General features: G+C 43.0%; 1 protein-coding gene across 2 annotated transcripts in view; it reads left to right on the top strand.

The window, feature by feature from the left end:
* LOC109890966 (extracellular sulfatase Sulf-2) overlaps window positions 1-20806 on the top strand; it is a 51037-nt gene that overhangs the window by 10588 nt on the left and 19643 nt on the right. Inside the window, exon 2 of one of the 2 annotated variants that reach the window (XM_020483163.2) lies at window positions 358-409. The exons of the other annotated variant lie outside the window; for it this stretch is intronic. The gene's annotated coding sequence lies outside the window, so the exon portion shown is untranslated. The remainder of the gene's footprint in view (window positions 1-357; window positions 410-20806) is intronic. 2 annotated transcript variants of the gene reach the window in all.

The following is a 20806-nucleotide window of genomic DNA, read 5'->3' as shown; positions in this document are numbered from 1 at the left end:
ACTGCAGTTATACTACACTTTAACTTTAGTTATACTGCAGTGTACTGCAGTTATATTGCACTCTAACTGCAATCTTTTTTCGTAAGGGTTACTATAGTATGTACTACAGTTTTCTTTTACTACAGTAGTTATAATATAGTTAACTGTAAATACTACAGTGTACTACCGTGAATACTAAAGTAAAATCTGCAAAAACACTACAGTGAATACTACAGTATTTATACCATAGTATACGATAGTATTATTTTCATGTGGCTAACAATAATACTTTGATGGGTTTATTTTCAGCTCTCCATTGATGTTGTGTCTGACTCCTGATGTTTTCATCTTCTCTTGACTTTCTGTGTTTACTTCCAGACCGTGGTCTCTGAGCGCGAGAACATTTGAGAAGCATTGTTTGGAAAGGAAGGTGAGACTTGTTTACATCTTGTTATTGACTTCTATGAGTTTGTTCATGTCTCTGTGCGTATGCATGCGGTACATCTTTGATGTGAACATCATAAGCCTGTCAGTGGGTGGAGTGGAATCTTCATTGAATCTGATGTTGTACTGGACTGTTGCATAGCTGGTTACACATCTCATGGAGCAGAAATAGCATCAACTCATTAGTATGGCATCACCATGGCTGCTGTAAAGAGACAACTGCACAGCAGGCTACTGTCAACACCACAGCGTGTACCATAGGGAATAGTCTATCAGCACCAGACAGAACTCACACATTCAAACCACTTTATTCAGAGTGACATATTTCACCTCAAATACTCTGCTTCTTTGGTGTTAAACCAAAGCCCAATTGTGTGGACTGAATAGTGTAGGTTTGGGGTTGATTGTGTGGTCTCAGTAAGCGGTGATCATTGGTTTTAACCACAGCACAACCCCTCTGCTGGACTCCTCAGTCCATCTGCCACTCACCCTGAATAAGAACGGATCAGGGGCATCAGAGTGGGACAGCCCCCCGGGATTGATGTCCAAGCTAAGAGTTATAAATCAATGACTGAAACAGCAGAACCCTCTGTGGTTTGGGATTCCCTCGGCGCATGGATTTATACCACAAGCTGAGCTGTTATATTCTCATGTTGCAACCAATACTGATCACATACCTGATACATTCACAGCTACATAACACTGTGCTGTTTAAATTGACTGTAGACCTATTGGAAAACCTGTCTCTTTTATACAGATAACACTGAGGTAACAGATGAATAGATTCTAGTCCATATGAACAGTTGGGCAGCTGTATGAGCAGCAGCAAACAAATGTAGCCATATGTGCACAGCTGCCTACCTCTCACAGCCTCGTAATCATTTGTAAAAACTACACCTGACATTAATTGGTCTGTCACCTATATTCCCCTACTACTGCCTTCATTCAGTAGGTCACTGCAGTGTCACTGAAATGCAGCTCAGGTACATTTCTGTTAGCTAAAGAGTGGCCTGAGAGAAGAGGCTTAACTTTCACTTTCTGCATGTCTGTAAAGCCGGAGAGGAATGACAGGGGAATGATGTCCCTTTGGTGAGTTATTCTGTTTGAAGCCTGATCTCCACATCAACCCCAGGGTGCGCAAGCGGGCACTGTTCACCTCTCCCTTTCTTCCCTTCCTCTCTGCCAGAGGAGTCCTGTGGCAAGGCCGGATAACACAGAGAAAGAAGTCTTAAATAAACTTTTCAAAGGAAGAGATCAGCCTCAGCCACATCAAAACTTTAAAGTGATTTGAGTTTTTATCACTGTCCCTTCACCAATCCTGGTAGTTTTCTGACTCCAGAAATGTGCCATCTTTACATTTCTTGCAGGCGGTTGCGTAAGGTGCTTTTGATAGCTCACCACAAAGGGCCTCTTCTCTCTCTGCTCCCTGAATCTGACCGTTGTGGTGCTATTCTTTCCTCATAGCACACTCATATCAGATCCCCTCTCATGTCGGAAGTAGCACTCGGTCTGTTTTCTGACCGTATTCAACCAGATCACCACCACTCATCACACTGTTCTGATTCCTCTCTCCATGCCCCTGCTCTCCTCCTGCACATGGATTAAAAGTCAAATATAAAAGTGGTCTGTTGTAGTACGGTCTAATTGATTCTTTCCACTGGATGCACCCAGAATGGGGTGACAGCAGGCCATACCCGGCTTTGTCAATATTGGGCCCGGTGCCCGCCTCTCAGGAAGGTATCTCAGTAAATCCCCTGTGTGTGCCAATGGACAGGCCACACACAGAGGCACCCCTCAGTGTGCCAGCCTGCCAGCCTGGTGTTATGGGACAGACAGATAGATGCAGAAGCAGCTCCTTCTCTTTGTGTCTCTAGCTCTGAGCTCCCATCAGCTGAATGGGAGGCATGAACCAGGAAGGTCTGTGGGAGGGAGACTGTCAGGTGGTTGATTTAAATGTGTTTGGGGGAGGCACTAGGCAGTTTCTCACCTTGTTACTAAGTCTCTGCAATGCCCACTTGCATTACCACTCATCTTACATACACGTTTCGTGAGGGACGGTGCTGAAATGTCTCACATCTGGATTCTCACAAAAGGCTTTTCTCCAATCCCCAAGTGTCCTGCTGCTAACATCATCGCTTTAATGTTTACACGCAGTAATGATTAACAACCATTGGGGGCTTATATGAAGCATGAAGTGGTAGCAAATAAACCTTTGCTGCTGCGCTTTCTGGAAGCTTCAGTTTAGGGAGCCTTCCATTTGACTTTAAGGATTATACAGTTCATTTTATTGCTTTTATATAGCAGTCATTAATATTTGAATCCTGCTTTAGTTAAACATAAATCTCTCCCTATAGAAAGGCAGTATATCTCTGTGTATGTTCCTATACACTAAGGATTTATGGCACCTGTCAAACTCATTCCCCGGAGGGCCAAGTGTCCACGGGTTTTCACTCCTCCCTTGTACTTGATTGATGAATTAAGGTCACTAATTAGTAAAGAACTCCCCTCACCTGGTTGTCTAGGTCTTAATTGAAAGGGAAACCCAAAAACCGGCAGACACTAGGCCCTCCATGGAATGAGTTTGACACCCTTGATTTATGGGCTGATTTATGGTGGCTTGAGTTGGCTCCTCCACTCCACATTTTGGTTTTAGTGCTTTTTTCTTGCTCCACACATTAGTGGCACACTGCATTACATGCTGTTCATTACCAGAGGACATCCATCCGCTACCCTCCTTTTCTACATGAGTCTAATTGACCTTTAGCTCAGTGTGATGCACAGTAAAATGTGATAGGCCTTTATTATAATTTCACATGCTTGAATAGCTGAGTGTATGTCCTGTGCCTGTTTTATCACCCATCTGAGCAGAGGGAATGGGGGAATGGAGAGAGCTTATAAAGAGAGGGGCAGGGAGACGGCCATTGGTCTGGTGATTACTTCATTAGAAGGATGGGGCTGTGCTCTACCCGTTGACGCTGTGTTAATTAACAGGCAAGGCTGCTGATCTTCATCAAAGCTCATCTAATTCCTATTTAATGGAATGAAGAGCGAGTGGTAATCGAAATGATGCGAGGGGAATATATTTAAAAAAGAATAAGACTTCATTGAATCAGCGGTTAAGTATTAATTTATGGCATTATGCAAATGCATTCATTACTGGAAAGGGTTATAGCCTTATGCAAGATTCATGTTTGCATTGTGTCATTACATTGCTTTGTGACATGTAGTTCTGTCTGAGAGTAGGCTAATAGAAATGTGGGCTAGCTGGAGGGCATGCTGTACTGTACCTCCACCACACTCCCTCTCTCCCACTCTCTCTCCCTCCAGAGAGTTAGTGGGTGTAGCAGGGTCAGGAGCACAGCCACAGGGTCCTGACAGCTGTGTGTGGTCGTGACATGGGCCTAATGGATGCCTGATTAGAAATGCAGCAGGAGCCCCACCCCAGACCTGACCTTGACATGGGCTGTGGTTACTTTTGCACTCTGAGCTGGGGGTGCAGGTCGTGGTGGTAATGAGACAACATTAGAGGGGGGGAAAGTCACTCTGGTTCATAGGATTCAGCACACATGTCTCTCTGGATCATTCTCTGGTCTCTCCCTCAAGTTGTCTTCCTTCCTCAACTTCTTGTTTTTCTCTTTTTCGTGTTGACAGGTGGTTGATACTTGTGTGACTGTGTCACTTGGCTCCCCGATATAGATTACAAGCCCAGCTCTGCAGGGAGGAACAAATGATAGCAATCAGAATGATCCAGAGGTCCACTGATGCATGATCAATCTGAGCCTTCATTAAAAGCCTGCTAGGCAACCCTATGCAATATCAATACTGCAGCGCCACAGAGAGATGTCTGGGCTGTTAGGGAGGGAGGCTGCTGGCAGCCTGACTGACTGCCGTAACACTGTGGGAAGTCAGCCAGAGGATCAGTTAGACTGGAACACTTACCCTCATGTGCCAAAACACAGGTCAGGACAGACAGATGGGGTGTCTGGGCTGCTGCTTTAAGGAGGGGTAGGGATGGCTCTGTACCGTTAGAGAGGGGGACAGTGACTGTTCACTATGGGATCATATGAGTGGAGACAAAGGGTTGTGTGTTGAGTTTATGTTGCTTCACAAGGTGTGTAATTGTACATTAGGGACTATTAAGCTACCATTACTATGACTGTGGTCTGTTAGTCACATTTCTGAGCCTAATAGGCAAATAACAAAGATTTAAAAATATTCAAATAGAGCATTACCAAAAACTCAGAGAAACAGTGTTATCGAACCATTCCTGTCAGTGGTTCTCTAACGGGGCTAAGGAGGCATTGGAATGGACATAGGGTGGTTGAAGTCCCTCTCTTTTTCCCCTCTTTATGTTCCCATCTCCCCTCCAGTCTTCACCCCCTGTGTGGTTCTGACAGGGTTTGGGGTGTGTGTTTCTAAGCCAGATAATCTACCGACAAAGGCTAAGAAGGAGAGAGAGAAGGGGGGAATATGATGGTGTGAAGGAAGAAAATAAGTGGTCTTTGCCTCTCCATTCCCCAAGGGAAAGCTTAACAGCAGATAAGACTGTCCCCACTGCGCCCATGTTCCCATTATCAGGCCCTGTATGAGACATGCAGGCAGGGTTGAGCACTGGAACACTCTGGAGCCGACAGGAGATAATCCTTGTCCCTGTGGGAAGCTGTGGTCGCTACAAGTGCCCCCCTGGGAAGAACATGGGACCCCCAAAGGACCTAGGAGAAGTTGGAGGAGAAAATAATCCAGTATTTTTGAGAGCTCTGCCCAAACTTGTGTCATTCTGTACTGAAGCCTTCTGATATATCTGTAGCCCACCGTGATTTATTCTCCAGCAGCCAGTGGCTGTTTACTGAAAGGCGAAACCAATATTGTCTGTAATCATCATTAAGTCAAGGCCATTAGGAGTGGCCTCTCCCTGCACTAATTTGATGAAGGAAGAGAAATGGGCAGTAATTAAAAGAAAACAAATGACAATATAAACCTCTCTCCTGTGGTGCTCTGACAATGATGGTTGATCTAACTAGATTAATGCTAGTAACCTACTGATAGGAAACTGGAAATAAACAAACATTAAGCAGTGGGGTCTCATGACCAACACATGTGGTTCTACCTGTGAGGTTCAAACTGGGATGGAAGCACTTTATTTGCATAGTCCATCTGTAGATGTTCTGCAGACTATCTACAGACTACCAGTAACATTTATCTATCTATTAACCCTAACCCTAACTTTAACCCTTATCTTAACCCTAAAGTTCACCCTTAGCCCTAACCCTAACCTTAACCCTTATCTTAACCCTAAACTTCACCCTTACCCTAACCCTAGCCCTAACTCTAACTCTAACCCTAACCTTAACCCTTACCCTAACCCTTATTCTAAACCTAACCCTAGCCCTAAACTTAGCAAGTAGTTGCTTATCAACAGATAGGTTGTTGATATTATGACCATCTGTAGAGCATCTACAGATGGACTATCCGGACTATCCAAATAAAGTGTGACCACTAGGATCTATCACGCTCTCTATAATGTGATTCCAAACAAACGTTCCCACAACTGTAGAGAACATTCCCTTAAAAGTCTCATTAGGTCATTAATTAACGTTTTCATAGGAATGTTCCTGTGATATGCAAGGAATGTTTCTAGATACCAGAACGTGGTTACCATGTTCTCAGAATATCAGATATTAAAGTTCTAGACACGTGAAATGACAACATTACACGAACATTCCTGTTTCCAGTTTTCTGTGGGTTAGGAGAATATTCCATTAACGTTCCACCAAACATACACAGAACATGGTTGCCATGTTCTCAGAATATAAGATAGGAATGCTCTAGACACATTAAATGAGAACTTTGCAGGAACATTTGTGTCTTGTTACTGATGCCGAGCCAATCAAGGCCATGACTGGTGAACTGACTGATACTCACTCATACACACACAGTGCTTTTAACGTAATGTTTTCAACATAGATATTTGACATATATTAACATATAAGAATGTGAGACTAGGGTGACTAATGTGAGAATAGGGTCCAGAAGAAAAAAATAAAACATTCCTCTCTAGGCACTTGTGTAAATCTGAAACACTTTGATAGGTGTAAGCAATGGGGTGAATGCACTTCGAAGTAAATCTCAGCTCTGTTAAAAGTACACTCAAGAAAAACTTGTATTGATTATAGTGATTCATGAGTATCATTAAAACAGGTTAACATACCTCAAAGTACAAAGAAGTGTTTTTGTTTTTGTGTGTTCTCTGTTAAATGTTTGAGCAGCCTACATGTTCCTACATGTTAACACGTTTTATTTCTGTAATGCATACAATAACAATGTATTCATACTATGACTCTTACATGTCCATGTGATGTCCACCGCCCTCATATGACGTCTGCTAAAATGTTTTATCTGGTTCGTCAATGACAGAAGGAGCACACAAGATTAACTTTGATTCTATACAAGAAAAGGACAACAAAATCCAACTTATTACATGGAATATGCACATTTAAAGAGATTGTTTGCAGATATGTTTTTTCTGCAAGAGCTACACTTATTTTGTTATTTAAATGTTGTATTTAAAGAGGAGCTGGGTTGGAGAGGCCTATGCTTCCACCTACTGTAGTAACAGCAGAGATGTAGGCATCCTGATAAATAAGAATACACCATTTTCACTTATATCCCAGCATACGGAATTAGATGTTTCCTAATTTTGAATTGTACCTTGTTCTGATGTATCAGATACTTATGTCATGCAATAAAATGCAAATGATTTACTTGAAAATCATAAAATGTGATTTTCTGGATTTTTGTTTTAGATTCCGTCTCTCACAGTTGAAGTGTACCTGTGTTAAAAATTACAGACCTCTACATGCTTTGTAAGTAGGAAAACCTGCAAAATCGGCAGTGTATAAATAATTGTTCTCAACCCACTGTATATATATATATTTTCGGAATACTCTAAAATCTCAGGATATAAAATTAACATCAACATTTTTTTTTAGAATGGCAATAGGAAAAAAGACAAATAAGTGGACAACAACAGCAATCCCTTAAGTGGACCACAACAAATAATAAATACTTAGGACACCTGATAAGTGACAACAAACAACAAATATATAAAGATGACTTTATCCCATTACTAAGCAACTTTTTTTTTCTTTTTTTCCACCTTTATTTAACCAGGTAGGCTAGTTGAGAACAAGTTCTCATTTGCAACTGTGACCTGGCCAAGATAAAGCATAGCAGTGTGAACAGACACAGAGTTACACATAGAGTAAACAATTAACAAGTCAATAACACAGTAGAAAAAAAAGAGAGTCTATATACATTGTGTGCAAAAGGCATGAGGAGGTAGGCGAATAATTAAAATTTTGCAGATTAACACTGGAGTGATAAATGATCAGATGGTCATGTACAGGTAGAGATATTGATGTGCAAAAGAGCAGAAAAGTAAATAAATAAAAACAGTATGGGGATGAGGTAGGTAAAAATGGGTGGGCTATTTACCGATAGACTATGTACAGCTGCAGCGATCGGTTAGCTGCTCAGATAGCAGATGTTTGAAGTTGGTGATAAAAGTCTCCAACTTCAGCGATTTTTGCAATTCGTTCCAGTCACAGGCAGCAGAGAACTGGAACGAAAGGCGGCCAAATGAGGTGTTGGCTTTAGGGATGATCAGTGAGATACACCTGCTGGAGCGCGTGCTACGGGTGGGTGTTACCATCATGACCAGTGAACTGAGATAAGGCGGAGCTTTACCTAGCATGGACTTGTAGATGACCTGGAGCCAGTGGGTCTGGCGACGAATATGTAGCGAGGGCCAGCTGACTAGAGCATACAGGTCGCAGTGGTGGGTGGTATAAGGTGCTTAAGTGACAAAACGGATGGCACTGTGATAAACTGCATGCATCCAGTTTGCTGAGTAGAGTGTTGGAAGCAATTTTGTAGATGACATCGCCGAAGTCGAGGATCGGTAGGATAGTCAGTTTTACTAGGGTAAGTTTGGCGGCGTGAGTGAAGGAGGCTTTGTTGCGGAATAGAAAGCTGACTCTAGATTTGATTTTCGATTGGAGATGTTTGACATGAGTCTGGAAGGAGAGTTTACAGTCTAGCCAGACACCTAGGTACTTATAGATGTCCACATATTCAAGGTCAGAACCATCCAGGGTGGTGATGCTAGTCAGGCGTGCGGGTGCGGGTGCAGGCTGCGAACGGTTGAAAAGCATGCATTTGGTTTTACTAGCGTGTAAGAGCAGTTGGAGGCCACGGAAGGAGTGTTGTATGGCATTGAAGCTCGTTTGGAGGTTAGATAGCACAGTGTCCAAGGACGGGCCGGAAGTATATAGAATGGTGTCGTCTGCGTAGAGGTGGATCAGGGAATCGCCCGCAGCAAGAGCAACATCATTGATATATACAGAGAAAAGAGTCGGCCCGAGAATTGAACCCTGTGGCACCCCCATAGAGACTGCCAGAGGACCGGACAGCATGCCCTCCGATTTGACACACTGAACTCTGTCTGCAAAGTAGTTGGTGAACCAGGCAAGGCAGTCATCAGAAAAATCGAGGCTACTGAGTCTGCCGATAAGAATATGGTGATTGACAGAGTCGAAAGCCTTGGCAAGGTCGATGAAGACGGCTGCACAGTACTGTCTTTTATCGATGGCGGTTATGATATCGTTTAGTACCTTGAGCGCGGCTGAGGTGCACCCGTGACCGGCTCGGAAACCAGATTGCACAGCGGAGAAGGTACGGTGGGATTCGAGATGGTCAGTGACCTGTTTGTTGACTTGGATTTCGAAGACCTTAGATAGGCAGGGCAGGATGGATATAGGTCTGTAACAGTTTGGGCCCAGGGTGTCCCCCCCTTTGAAGAGGGGGATGACTGCGGCAGCTTTCCAATCCTTGGGGATCTCAGACGATATGAAAGAGAGGTTGAACAGGCTGGTAATAGGGGTTGCGACAATGGCGGCAGATAGTTTCAGAACTAGAGGGTCCAGATTGTCAAGCCCAGCTGATTTGTGCGGGTCCAGGTTTTGCAGCTCTTTCAGAACTTCTGCTATCTGGATTTGGGTAAAGGAGAACCTGGAGAGGCTTGGGCGAGTAGCTGCGGTGGGGGCGGAGCTGTTGGCCGAGGTTGGAGTAGCCAGGCGGAAGGCATGGCCAGCCGTTGAGAAATGCTTGTTGTAGTTTTCAATAATCATGGATTTATCGGTGGTGACCGTGTTACCTAGCCTCAGTGCAGTGGGCAGCTGGGAGGAGGTGCTCTTGTTCTCCATGGACTTCACAGTGTCCCAGAACTTTTTGGAGTTGGAGCTACAGGATGCAAATTTCTGCCTGAAGAAGCTGGCCTTAGCTTTCCTGACTGACTGCGTGTATTGGTTCCTGACTTCCCTGAACAGTTGCGGGGGGTCGGTAGCAGGCGGAAACAGTGAGAGACTTATTTCTGGAGAGAGTCATTTTTAAAATTAGTAGTTCGTATTGTTTGGGTATGGACCTGGAAAATATGACATTACTTTGCAGGCTATCTCTGCAGTAGACTGCAACTCCTCCCCCTTTGGCAGTTCTATCTTGATGGAAAATGTTATAGTTGGGTATGGAAATCTCAGATCTACTTAAATTGAATAATCTCCCCATCAATCTTACAGTTATAATAAACCTATTTAGAATGGCATGGCATGGCTCCCAAACTTTTTAGATTTATTTTCAATAATACCAATTACACCACCGAAGACATTCCCTGAAAAAGTATGCTCTGTCATAACAGAGTTCATATGGGCAAATAAAACGTTTTAAATGTCCCTAAGTCTGAGGGTGGTTTTAACCTTACAGACTTGGAATTGTGTCAACTCGCTACCCAAGGCTTTTACATGCGACATATTGTAAATGCACTAAAGGGGAATAATGGGTACATATTGAAGATGCGCATGCTCATCTCCAGAATATTTTCATGAAATAGATAATACAAGATTCAATATTCTCCCTAAAAACAAACCCCTATGGAACAATCCTTTGATAGCTTTTCAGAATTCACTGATAAATTGGTACACATGGATGACGTGGTAATAAGAAATGCAATTATTTCCATGACAGAATTAAAAATACATTTTGGACTGACCAATGTAGACATTTTCCAGAAAATTATATCTGTATTTTTTATTTCACCTTTATTTAACCAGGTAGGCCAGTTGAGAACAAGTTTTCATTTACAACTGCGACCTGGCCAATATAAAGCAAAGCAGTGCGATAAAAACAACAACACAGAGTTACACATAACCAAACGTACAGTCAATAACACGATAGAAACATCTATGTACAGTGTGTGCAAATGTATAAGAATAGGGAGGTAAGGCAATAAATAGGCCATAGAGGTGAAATAATTCAAATTGATCATTAACACTGGAGTGATAGATGTGCAGATCATGATGTGCAAGAAGAGATACTGGGGTGCAAAAGAGCAAGAGCGTAAGTAATAATATGGGGATGAGGTAGTTGGGTGTGCTATTTACAGATTGGTTGTGTACAGGTACAGTGATTGGTAAGCTGCTCTGACAGCTGACGCTTAAAGTTAAAAATGGGAGATATAAGACTCCAGCTTCAGTGATTTTTGCAATTCTTTCCAGCCATTGGCAGCAGATAACTGGAAGGAAAGGCAGCCAAAGGTAGTGTTGGCTTTGGTGATGACCAGTGAAATATACCTGCTGGAGTGTGTGCTACAAGTGGATGTTGCTATGGTGACCAGTGAGCTGAGATAAGGCAGGGCTTTACCTAGCAAAAACGTATTGATGACCTGGAGCCAGTAGGTTTGGCGACGAATATGTAGTGAGGGCCAGCCAACGAGAGCATACAGGTCACAGTGGTGGGTAGTATATAGGGCTTTGGTGACAAAACGGATGGCACTGTGATAGACTACATCAGTTTGCTGAGCATTGGAGTGTTGGAGGATATTTTGTAAATGACATCGCCGAAGTCAAGGATTGGTAGGATAGTCAGTTTTACGAGGGTGTGTTTGGAAGCATGACTGAAGGAGGCTTTGTTGCGAAATAGGAAGCCGATTCTAGATTTAATTTTGGATTGGAGATGCAAAGTGAAAATGCTGCCCCCTATTGCTAAAAAGTTAACTGACTTGCTTAGTTAAATAAAATAATAAATCATCTTTCCAATAAATGTCGAGGGTCTTCTTCTGGTGACATGATGATTGATGCTTGCCGGACTTTTTGATAAATAAAACATTCCCGCTCTTATCCATAACAAAAGAACTCCTACTCCTAGTTTTTGTGACAAAACTATCAGTAGAGTTGAAAACTTTAGATTTGTATTCGCTACACAAATAAAGTACATTTTGGGTGCACTACCTCATCACACACTGATTTTTATCGGCATCAAGTCAGTTCGGTGGAAACATATTTTCTTTATGCTATTTTAGAATATTTGCATGGAAATCTGTTGCCAATTAGATGGAAACCTCGCTACAGATAGAATTTTACCTTAACTAACGGAAACTGGGGACTCAAACATTAGAGGAACATTATGGCTAACATTACAAAAACGTTATTTTCCCTAGAATTGTTAGCTGGGCTGTGACTGGTAGCAGGACAAAACCAAATATATAATCCGTTTAGTTTACATGTGACAAATTGTGGGGGAGCTTTGCTTCTGGTCAATAAGTGCCAATAAGATGGCCCGCTCACTCAGCAGGTTGTCTTGTCGACCAGCTCAGTCACTTGTTTCAGCCATCAGCGTCCGTCCCAGTGAAATAAATCATGGTACCGCACAGTAGGACACGTCCCCCTATGTCAGCTCTCCCTTACACAACAACATAATAGGCTATAGCAGGGGAAAGCAGAGAGCACTCATTTACCCACCGCTAGAATAAACCCATCCAGACTGAAACAAAATACTATTTACATTTTCTTCCTCAAGGCCCAGAGATGCGGGGGGGGGGGGTGAACCTGCCTTCGGCACAATCAAGGCTCTGTTCCTGTTTTTGCTACCACCTCCATGTTCTTTTCGGAATACCACTGGGAGCGCGGAGGGGGACTGAGTGGCCTGACCCCACCGGGTCAGCACACACGGTGGTGGCCTCTGTTGGGCAGGCCCCAATCCGCAGCGCTCACATCCCACCCTGTTGCCGATAGAGAAGACTCCACTGGTCCCCAAGAGATGATGACTGAGTTCTCTCTTTCTATTATTCAACAGCACATCCCTGCAACAACATTGATTACTGAATTACATCAAAATAAGCAAATGTAAATGTGAGAGGTGTCAAAAGCATGATTTCTTTGTTGTTGTTGAGGTAAGGGACAAGGCAGAGTGATGTCCCTCTAGAATTGTGTTGGTCGAGACAGGGGAAAAACATCTTGATCATTTTGGATCTTCTCGTGTTCACTTCAGTGAGCGCGGCTAGTTAATGAGATGTTTCTCGGTGCCTTTGTACTGTCTATCACACTCCAGCAGAGTGCTGTTTGAAGTCTGATATGCTGTGTCTTGTGTGTATTGTACATTTCTAGTCCACAGGGGTCTGTCTGAGCTCTTTGTTATCGTGAACGGGTCTTTTGTCTTTAGTGAGACCATTTCACATTCATCTCCTCCTCATTTATCCAACAACCCAATCATCGGCCATCTTATCTCTCCCTGTCTCATCAGAGGAATTAAAGCAATTATGTATAATATGGATGTTTGGAGAGGGGGGTGGTGTTTGTTTGGTGTGTGCGTGTGATACTCACAATTCTCCGATAACAGCCAGACCACATCACCAACTCCTGTTCCTTTAAAAAAACACAAAAAAAACAAACCCATAGCAGGATTAATGATGTGTTAGGTTCTAAACGTATACACATCCACATCTCACTGTCTGTGTCTCTCTCTCTGACTGATATGGAGAGTTGTGGATGAGTGCCCCTGTGCTGCACAGAGTGGTACAAGCAGGAGAAAACACTCTGCCTGATGTTTCCACTGCCACACACACACACACACACACACACACACACACACACACACACACACACACACACACACACACACACACACACACACACACACACACACACACACACATGGACTGTCCAACACATAAACAGCCATAAAACACTCATCTGTTTTTCCTTCGATCTGGCAGAGACTACTACTGTACCTGGTCCATTGTGTCTGTGTATTAAAATGGGATATGATTGTGCCAATTCTGATTGTCAGGTTTTGTAACAAGTACTGTACATGGAGCTTATCAGAACTAGAGGATATCTAAATAAATGATTTGCTGTGATTGTCTGACAGATCCTCTGGGATATTTACATACTGTATTATAGGTTATTAGCACTCCTGCAGTATAATCACTCCTTTAAAATTAGATGTATTTTGGTACATGGGCCCTGCCCAGTGTTATTGATGGCATGCAAGGGTTATGTGCTTTGGGACGGGTGCGGGTTCTCTGCATTGACTTTGTAAGGGGTCATTGTTTTAGCGGTTATCGCGTTAGTGTTCATTGATTGAGAAGTCATTGATTTACATTTTTTTTATAATCCATCTGCAGCTGACTCGCCAGTATGTTTTTGTGTTGAGGCTTTATCTTAGTGTACGTCTCAACACCTGACTTTATGAATAGTGTGATTTCTGGATGCCATGGCATTTACTATGTGATAATGCATGGATGTGTGAGTGGAGAATAGATTATGAATAGTGTGATGTCTGGATGCCATGGCATATACTATGTGATAATGCATGGATGTGTGAGTGGAGAATAGATTATGAATAGTGTGATGTCTGGATGCCATGGCATATACTATGTGATAATGCATGGATGTGTGAGTGGAGAATAGATTATGAATAGCAATCACTGCACCTCTCGATACAGTAGCTACACATTATCATGCAAAATGGGGTTCCAGTTCTGTACAGAATTCAGCATCCCAATCTCCACCCATCCCCCAACACACCAAATCATCCTCCAAACATACTCTCTCCCCTCAGAGAAAGAGTTACTCTAGCATAGAGGCGGGACGTTTCAGAATTTGCATCTGAATACCAACTTTTGTTGGTAAATTCAAGGGTCCTTGGAGTGTTTGCAAATTCTGTCCAGATGCAGCTTTTACAATCCAATGGGAACAAAGTCACACATTCTCAAAGCCCTGCCAGCCTCAATTATGACCAAAGGAATCTGCGTGATAGTGTTGTCAATAGGCTGCATTCAGGACTGGGATATGTGTTTGACATTCTTAGTTGTTTCATTAATTTGTTTTTACTTGTTGAGTATGATTTGGATGAGTGGAGAACTTGAGTGTCACGAATGTGAAATGGACAGTGGAGTGTTCTATTTTATCCTATTTCATTTGATTCTATTCTATTCTATTTGAAATCCTTGCACTGGGAATCTAGTAAAAAAAAAATGCCTGAAGCAGACATTCTCCTGCTTTGTTCTATCCAGACTATTCCTTGAGCTGTCTCTCTCTCTGATCCCTTTTATATCGAGACAAAAACCCACGATCTTTACCATACCATCTTCTTTATACCGCCTTTTCTTTGTATCTGAAAGGTGTAGCTGGTAAGAAAAACGATACATAAAATTCCCCTCTGGACCTAGTGATCGTTGCTGTATTTTCTTTAAAAATTCATCTTACGGCTCTGTGAGAAAACCGATCTGTGAAAACGTGTCCTGGTTTTGGGATGCTCACTTGGGTCAACCAATGGCTACACTCTACTCGCTTGAGAATATCACCGGTAACTTCTCTTCGCGTTTTGCGCCGACCATTTACTGTAGATAAGGTCTGCTGCTACTAAGTCAGTTGGCGAGGACGTTTTCTAGCAAGCTATCAATGTGCATAACATCAAACAAGCAGAGGGTAGGAAGAAACTATGAAATGCCGATCTGCATTTTGACTGAGTGACAGCAGATCATCTGCCCACTGCAACTTTTGAGAACACACACACAGACACGCACAGGTCCGCTGATCCTGATCTGCTGCCACTTGTTTAATAGAAACGTGCAGGGAGATGATTAGCATAGATATTTCCAACCCCTATTAAGCATTTTAAAACACATCGTTTTTTCCAATTATGAGTAGGCCAACATGCGATCCGACTATCAACTGTCAATTACGAATACCATTTCCGATTCAGTATAGGCTATGGCCAGATCCCGCCGAGGCTACTCCTACCCCTCGGTGTGCCAGCTATTCACTGGGATGTACTGTATGTATGGGGAAATAACTCAAAGAAAGTGGCAAATAAGGGACCATTTGAAAGGGAACATAAGCATTGGAATTCTGTGTGAAATATATCTCTCTCGCTCTCCCTCTCTCCCAGTTGGAACATTGATTGGGGCAGACTCAGTCTATTTTGTGCTTCCGTGCTCTTCCATATTTCACTGGCAGGAAGCTGATTAAATAATGAGAAACGTACGGATGGAATCAGTCGTCCTTCAATATGTAATAAGAGTGGTTCTCCTCATTTTCTCATATTCTCTCTTTTTAGCCCTCTCTCCCTGGGGCATTGCTTGCATGCATCAGATGGTGCTCATTGAACAAAAAAATGTATTTTATTCGTAGGAAAACAGCATTAACTCCACTGCTAAATCTTTTGGATATTTCTATTATGTTTTGATGTTTTTGTCCAAACTGAGAAGTTTCTGTTCAACTTGCTAGGTGTCTGTCCCTCTCTCCTCTGTGGAGGGACATTGCTATAATGTGTCTGTCTCCGGGTATTTGTCTCTCTGGTGAAAGCATTTGGCCCCTACACTCCCCTCTGTTTTACCACAACGCCCATAGTGTGACACAGCTCCGTTGTCATGCCATTCATAATTCATCTTTATCCATAAATTATACAGCCATCATTAACATTTAATGCAAAGATGGAGTGTTCAACATTATATTTTCAATAGCCTTCACATTAGGATTTCAATATGTTTCAATATGTATCAGATTTTGGGGATGCACTTCCATTTTGAACCAAGATACAAATCAAATCAAATCAAATGTATTTATATAGCCCTTCGTACATCAGCTGATATCTCAAATTGCTGTACAGAAACCCAGCCTAAAACCCCAAACAGCAAGCAATGCAGGTGTAGAAGCACGGTGGCTGGGAAAAACTCCCTAGAAAGGCCAAAACCAAGGAAGAAACCTAGAGAGGAACCAGGCTATGTGGGGTGGCTAGTCCTCTTCTGGCTGTGCCGGGTGGAGATTATAACAGAACATGGCCAAGATGCTCAAATGTTCATAAATGACCAGCATGGTCAAATAATAATAATCACAGACAGAACAGTTGAAACTGGAGCAGCAGCACGGCCAGGTGGACTGGGGACAGCAAGGAGTCATCATGTCAGGTAGTCCTGAGGCATAGTCCTAGGGCTCAGGTCCTCCGAGAGAGAGAAAGAAAGAGAAAAAGAGAGAATTAGAGAAAGCATACTTAAATTCAGGAGAGGAGAAGTAGGAGGAGAAGTACTCCATATATAACAAACTGACCCTAGCCGTCCGACACATAAACTACTGCAGCATAAATACTGGAGGCTGAGACAGGAGGCGTCAGGAGACACTGTGGCCCCATCCGATGACACCCCCGGACAGGGCCAAACAGGAAGGATATAACCCCAGCCACTTTGCCAAAGCACAGCCCCCACACCACTAGAGGGATATCTTCAACCACCAACTTACCATCCTGAGACAAGGCCGAGTATAGCCCACAAAGATCTCCGCCACGGCACAACCCAAGGCGGGGCGCCAACCCAGACAGGAAGATCACATCAGTGACTTAACCCACTCAAGTGACACACCCCTCCTAGGGACGGCAGGAAAGAGCACCAGTAAGCCAGTGACTCAGCCCCTGTAATAGGGTTAGAGGCAGAGAATCCCAGTGGAAAGAGGGGAACCGGCCAGGCAGAGACAGGAAGTGCGGTCCTTTGCTCCAGAGCCTTTCCGTTCACCTTCACACTTCTGGGCCAGACTACACCCAATCATATGACCCACTGAAGAGATGAGTCTTCAGTAAAACCTAAAGTTTGAGACCGAGTTTGCGTCTCTCACATGGGTAGGCAGACCATTCCATAAAAATGGAGCTCTATAAGGAGAAAGCCCTGCCTCCAGCTGTTTGCTTAGAAATTCTAGGAACAATTAGGAGGCCTGCGTCTTGTGACCGTAGTGTACGTGTAGGTATGTACGGCAGGACCAAATCAGAGAGATAGGTAGGAGCAAACCCATGTAATGCTTTGTAGGTTAGCAGTAAAACCTTGAAATCAGCCCTTGCCTTGACAGGAAGCCAGTGTAGGGAGGCTAGCACTGGAGTAATATGATAAAAAAAATGTGGTTCTCGTCAGGATTCTAGCAGCCGTGTTTAGCACTAACTGAAGTTTATTTAGTGCTTTATCTGGGTAGCCGGAAAGTAGAGCATTGCAGTAGTCTAACCTAGGAGTAACAAAAGGCTGGAAAAAGGCTGTCCTTGAAACAGTCTTGATATGTTCGTCAAAAGAGAGATCAGGGTCCAGAGTAACCCAGAGGTCCTTCACAGTTTTATTTGAGATGACTGTACAACCATTAAGATTAATTGTCAGATTCAAAAGAAGATCTCTTTGTTTCTTGGGACCTAGAACAAGCATCTCTGTTTTGTCCGAGTTTAAAAGTAGAAAGTTTGCAGCCATCCACTTCCTTATGTCTGAAACACAGGCTTCTAGCGAGGGCAATTTTGGGGTTTCACCATGTTTCATTGAAATGTACAGCTGTGTGTCATCCGCATAGCATTGAAATTTAACATTATGTTTTCGAATGACATCCCCAAGAGGTCAAATATATAGTGAAAACAATAGTGGTCCTAAAACGGAACCGTGAGGAACACCGAAATGTACAGTTGATTTTTCAGAGGACAAACCATTCACAGAGACAAACTGATATCTTTCCGACAGATAAGATCTAAACCAGGCCAGAACTTGAACCCTAACCCTAACCCTAACCCTAACCCAAAAGAATGTGGTGATCGATGGTATCAAAAGCAGCACTAAGATCTAGGAGCACAAGGACAGATGCAGAGCCTCGGTCTGATGCCATTTAAAAAAAAATTGGAGAGGAATGGAAGATTCCATATAGGCCGATAGTTTTTTATATTTTCTGGGTCAAGGTTTGGCTTTTTCAAGAGAGGCTTTATTACTGCCACTTTTAGTGAGTTTGGTACACATCCGGTGGGTAGAGAGCCGTTTGTTATGTTCAACATAGGAGGGCCAAGCACAGGAAGCAGCTCTTTCAGTAGTTTAGTTGGAATAGGGTCCAGTATGCAGCTTGAAGGTTTAGAGGCCATGATTATTTTCATTATTGTGTCAAGAGATCTAGTACTAAAACACTTGAGTGTCTCTCTTGATCCTAGGTCCTGGTAGAGTTGTGCAGACTCAGGACAACTGAGCTTTGAAGGAATACGCAGATTTAAAGAGGAGTCCGTAATTTGCTTTCTAATAATCATGATATTTTCCTCAAAGAAGTTCATTAATTTATTACTGCTGAAGTGAAAGCCATCCTCTCTTGGGGAATGCTGCTTTTTAGTTAGCTTTGCGACAGTATCAAAAAGGAATTTCGGATTGTTCTTATTTTCTTCAATTAAGTTGGAAAAATAGGATGATCGAGCAGCAGTAAGGGCTCTTCAATACTGCACGGTACTGTCTTTCCAAGCTAGTCGGAAGACTTCCAGTTTGGTGTGGTGCCATTTCCGTTCCAATTTTCTGGAAGCTTGCTTCAGAGCTCGGGTACTGTCTGTATACCAGGGAGCTAGTTTCTTATGAGAAATGTCTTTAGTTTTAGGGGTGCAACTGCATCTAGGGTATTGCGTAAGGTTAAATTGAGTTCCTCAGTTAGGTGGTTAACTGATTTTTGTCCTCTGACTTCCTTGAGTAGACAGAGGGAGTCTGGAAGGACATCAAGGAATCTTTGTGTTGTCTGTGAATTTATAGCAGGACTTTTGATGTTCCTTGGTTGGGATCTGAGCAGATTATTTGTTGCAATTGCAAACGTAATAAAATGGTGGTCCGATAGTCCAGGATTATGATCGCATTGACATAATCGAATAATCGAAGATCAAAGATCGAAGATCGCATTGACATACAGTCACCTCCAAAATTATTCGCACCCTTGATAAAGATGAGCAAAAAATACTATAAAATACATAATACAAATACAGAGCTATGTTGTATGCACAAAACAGTTGGTGAAATTATATTATTTTATACTAATTCAATTGCTCAGAGAAAAATATTTTATTCTTAAAAATATGTCAAAATTATTGGCACCCTATTGTTGTATCCTTCTCCAGAGTTCTCACCACGGTGTATCACTACCCAGCCGACAGTTCCATTCCCCCGAGATTAGGGAAACCTTGAGAAGTACTCCCTGTCCAGCCTCCGGGTGGTGCAGTGGTTAAGGACGCTGTACTGCAGCGCCAGCTGTGCCACCAGAGACTCTGGGATCGCGCCCAGGCTCTGTCGTAACCGGCCGCGACCGGGAGGTCTGTGGGACGACGCACAATTGGCCTGGTGTCGTCCGGGTTAGGGAGGGCTTGGCCGGTAGGGATATCCTTGTCTCAGAGCGCACCAGCGACTCCTGTGGCGGGCCAGGCGCAGTGCGAGCTAACCAAGGTTGCCAGGTGCACAGTGTTTCCTCCGACACATTGGTGTGGCTGGCTTCCGGGTTGGATGCGTGCTGTGTTAAGAAGCAGTGCGGCTTGGTTGGGTTGTGTATCGGAGGACGCATGACTTTCAACCTTCGTCTCTCCCGAGCCCATAAGGGAGTTGTAGCGATGAGACAAGATATTAGCTACAAATAATTGGATACCACGAAATTGGGGAGAAAAGGGTGTAAAAAACACACAAAAAAGTACTCCCTGTCCTATCATAAGTTTCTCAGAGTTCTAGCCAGGTCGGGTTAAACACAGTTGAATTGTTCTCTGTATTTTCTCCCTTACAGGTCTCTTCTGAGCCTAGTTGGACTTACGTTTAATACTTTAATTATTCCTTATACATGCTACATAAACTATAATCCCTAATAGTTAGTTTCAGGGTAGATTTATTTAACATTATCTTTAAACATATAAATTATTTTATCACCCTCCCGTCCAACTAGCATCACTACTCTGGACGGTTCTGACTTAGAATATGTGGACAACTATAAATACCTAGGTGTCTGGTTAAACTGTAAACTCTCCTTTCAGACTCACATTAAGTTAACTTTTTAGCGATAGGGGGCAGCATTTTCACTTTGCATCTCCAATCCAAAATTAAATCTAGAAACGGCTTCCTATTTCGCAAACAAAGCCTCCTTCACTCATGCTGCCAAACATAAAACTGACTATCCTACCGATCCTTGACTTCGGCGATGTCATTTACAAAATAGCCTCCAACACTCTACTCAGCAAACTGTATGTAGTCTATCACAGTGCC

Source organism: Oncorhynchus kisutch, linkage group LG5 (assembly GCF_002021735.2).
Source record: "Oncorhynchus kisutch isolate 150728-3 linkage group LG5, Okis_V2, whole genome shotgun sequence".
Lineage (NCBI taxonomy): Eukaryota > Metazoa > Chordata > Actinopteri > Salmoniformes > Salmonidae > Oncorhynchus > Oncorhynchus kisutch.
Note: the sequence above shows the minus strand (reverse complement) of the source record. Positions and strands in the feature narration are given on the sequence as shown.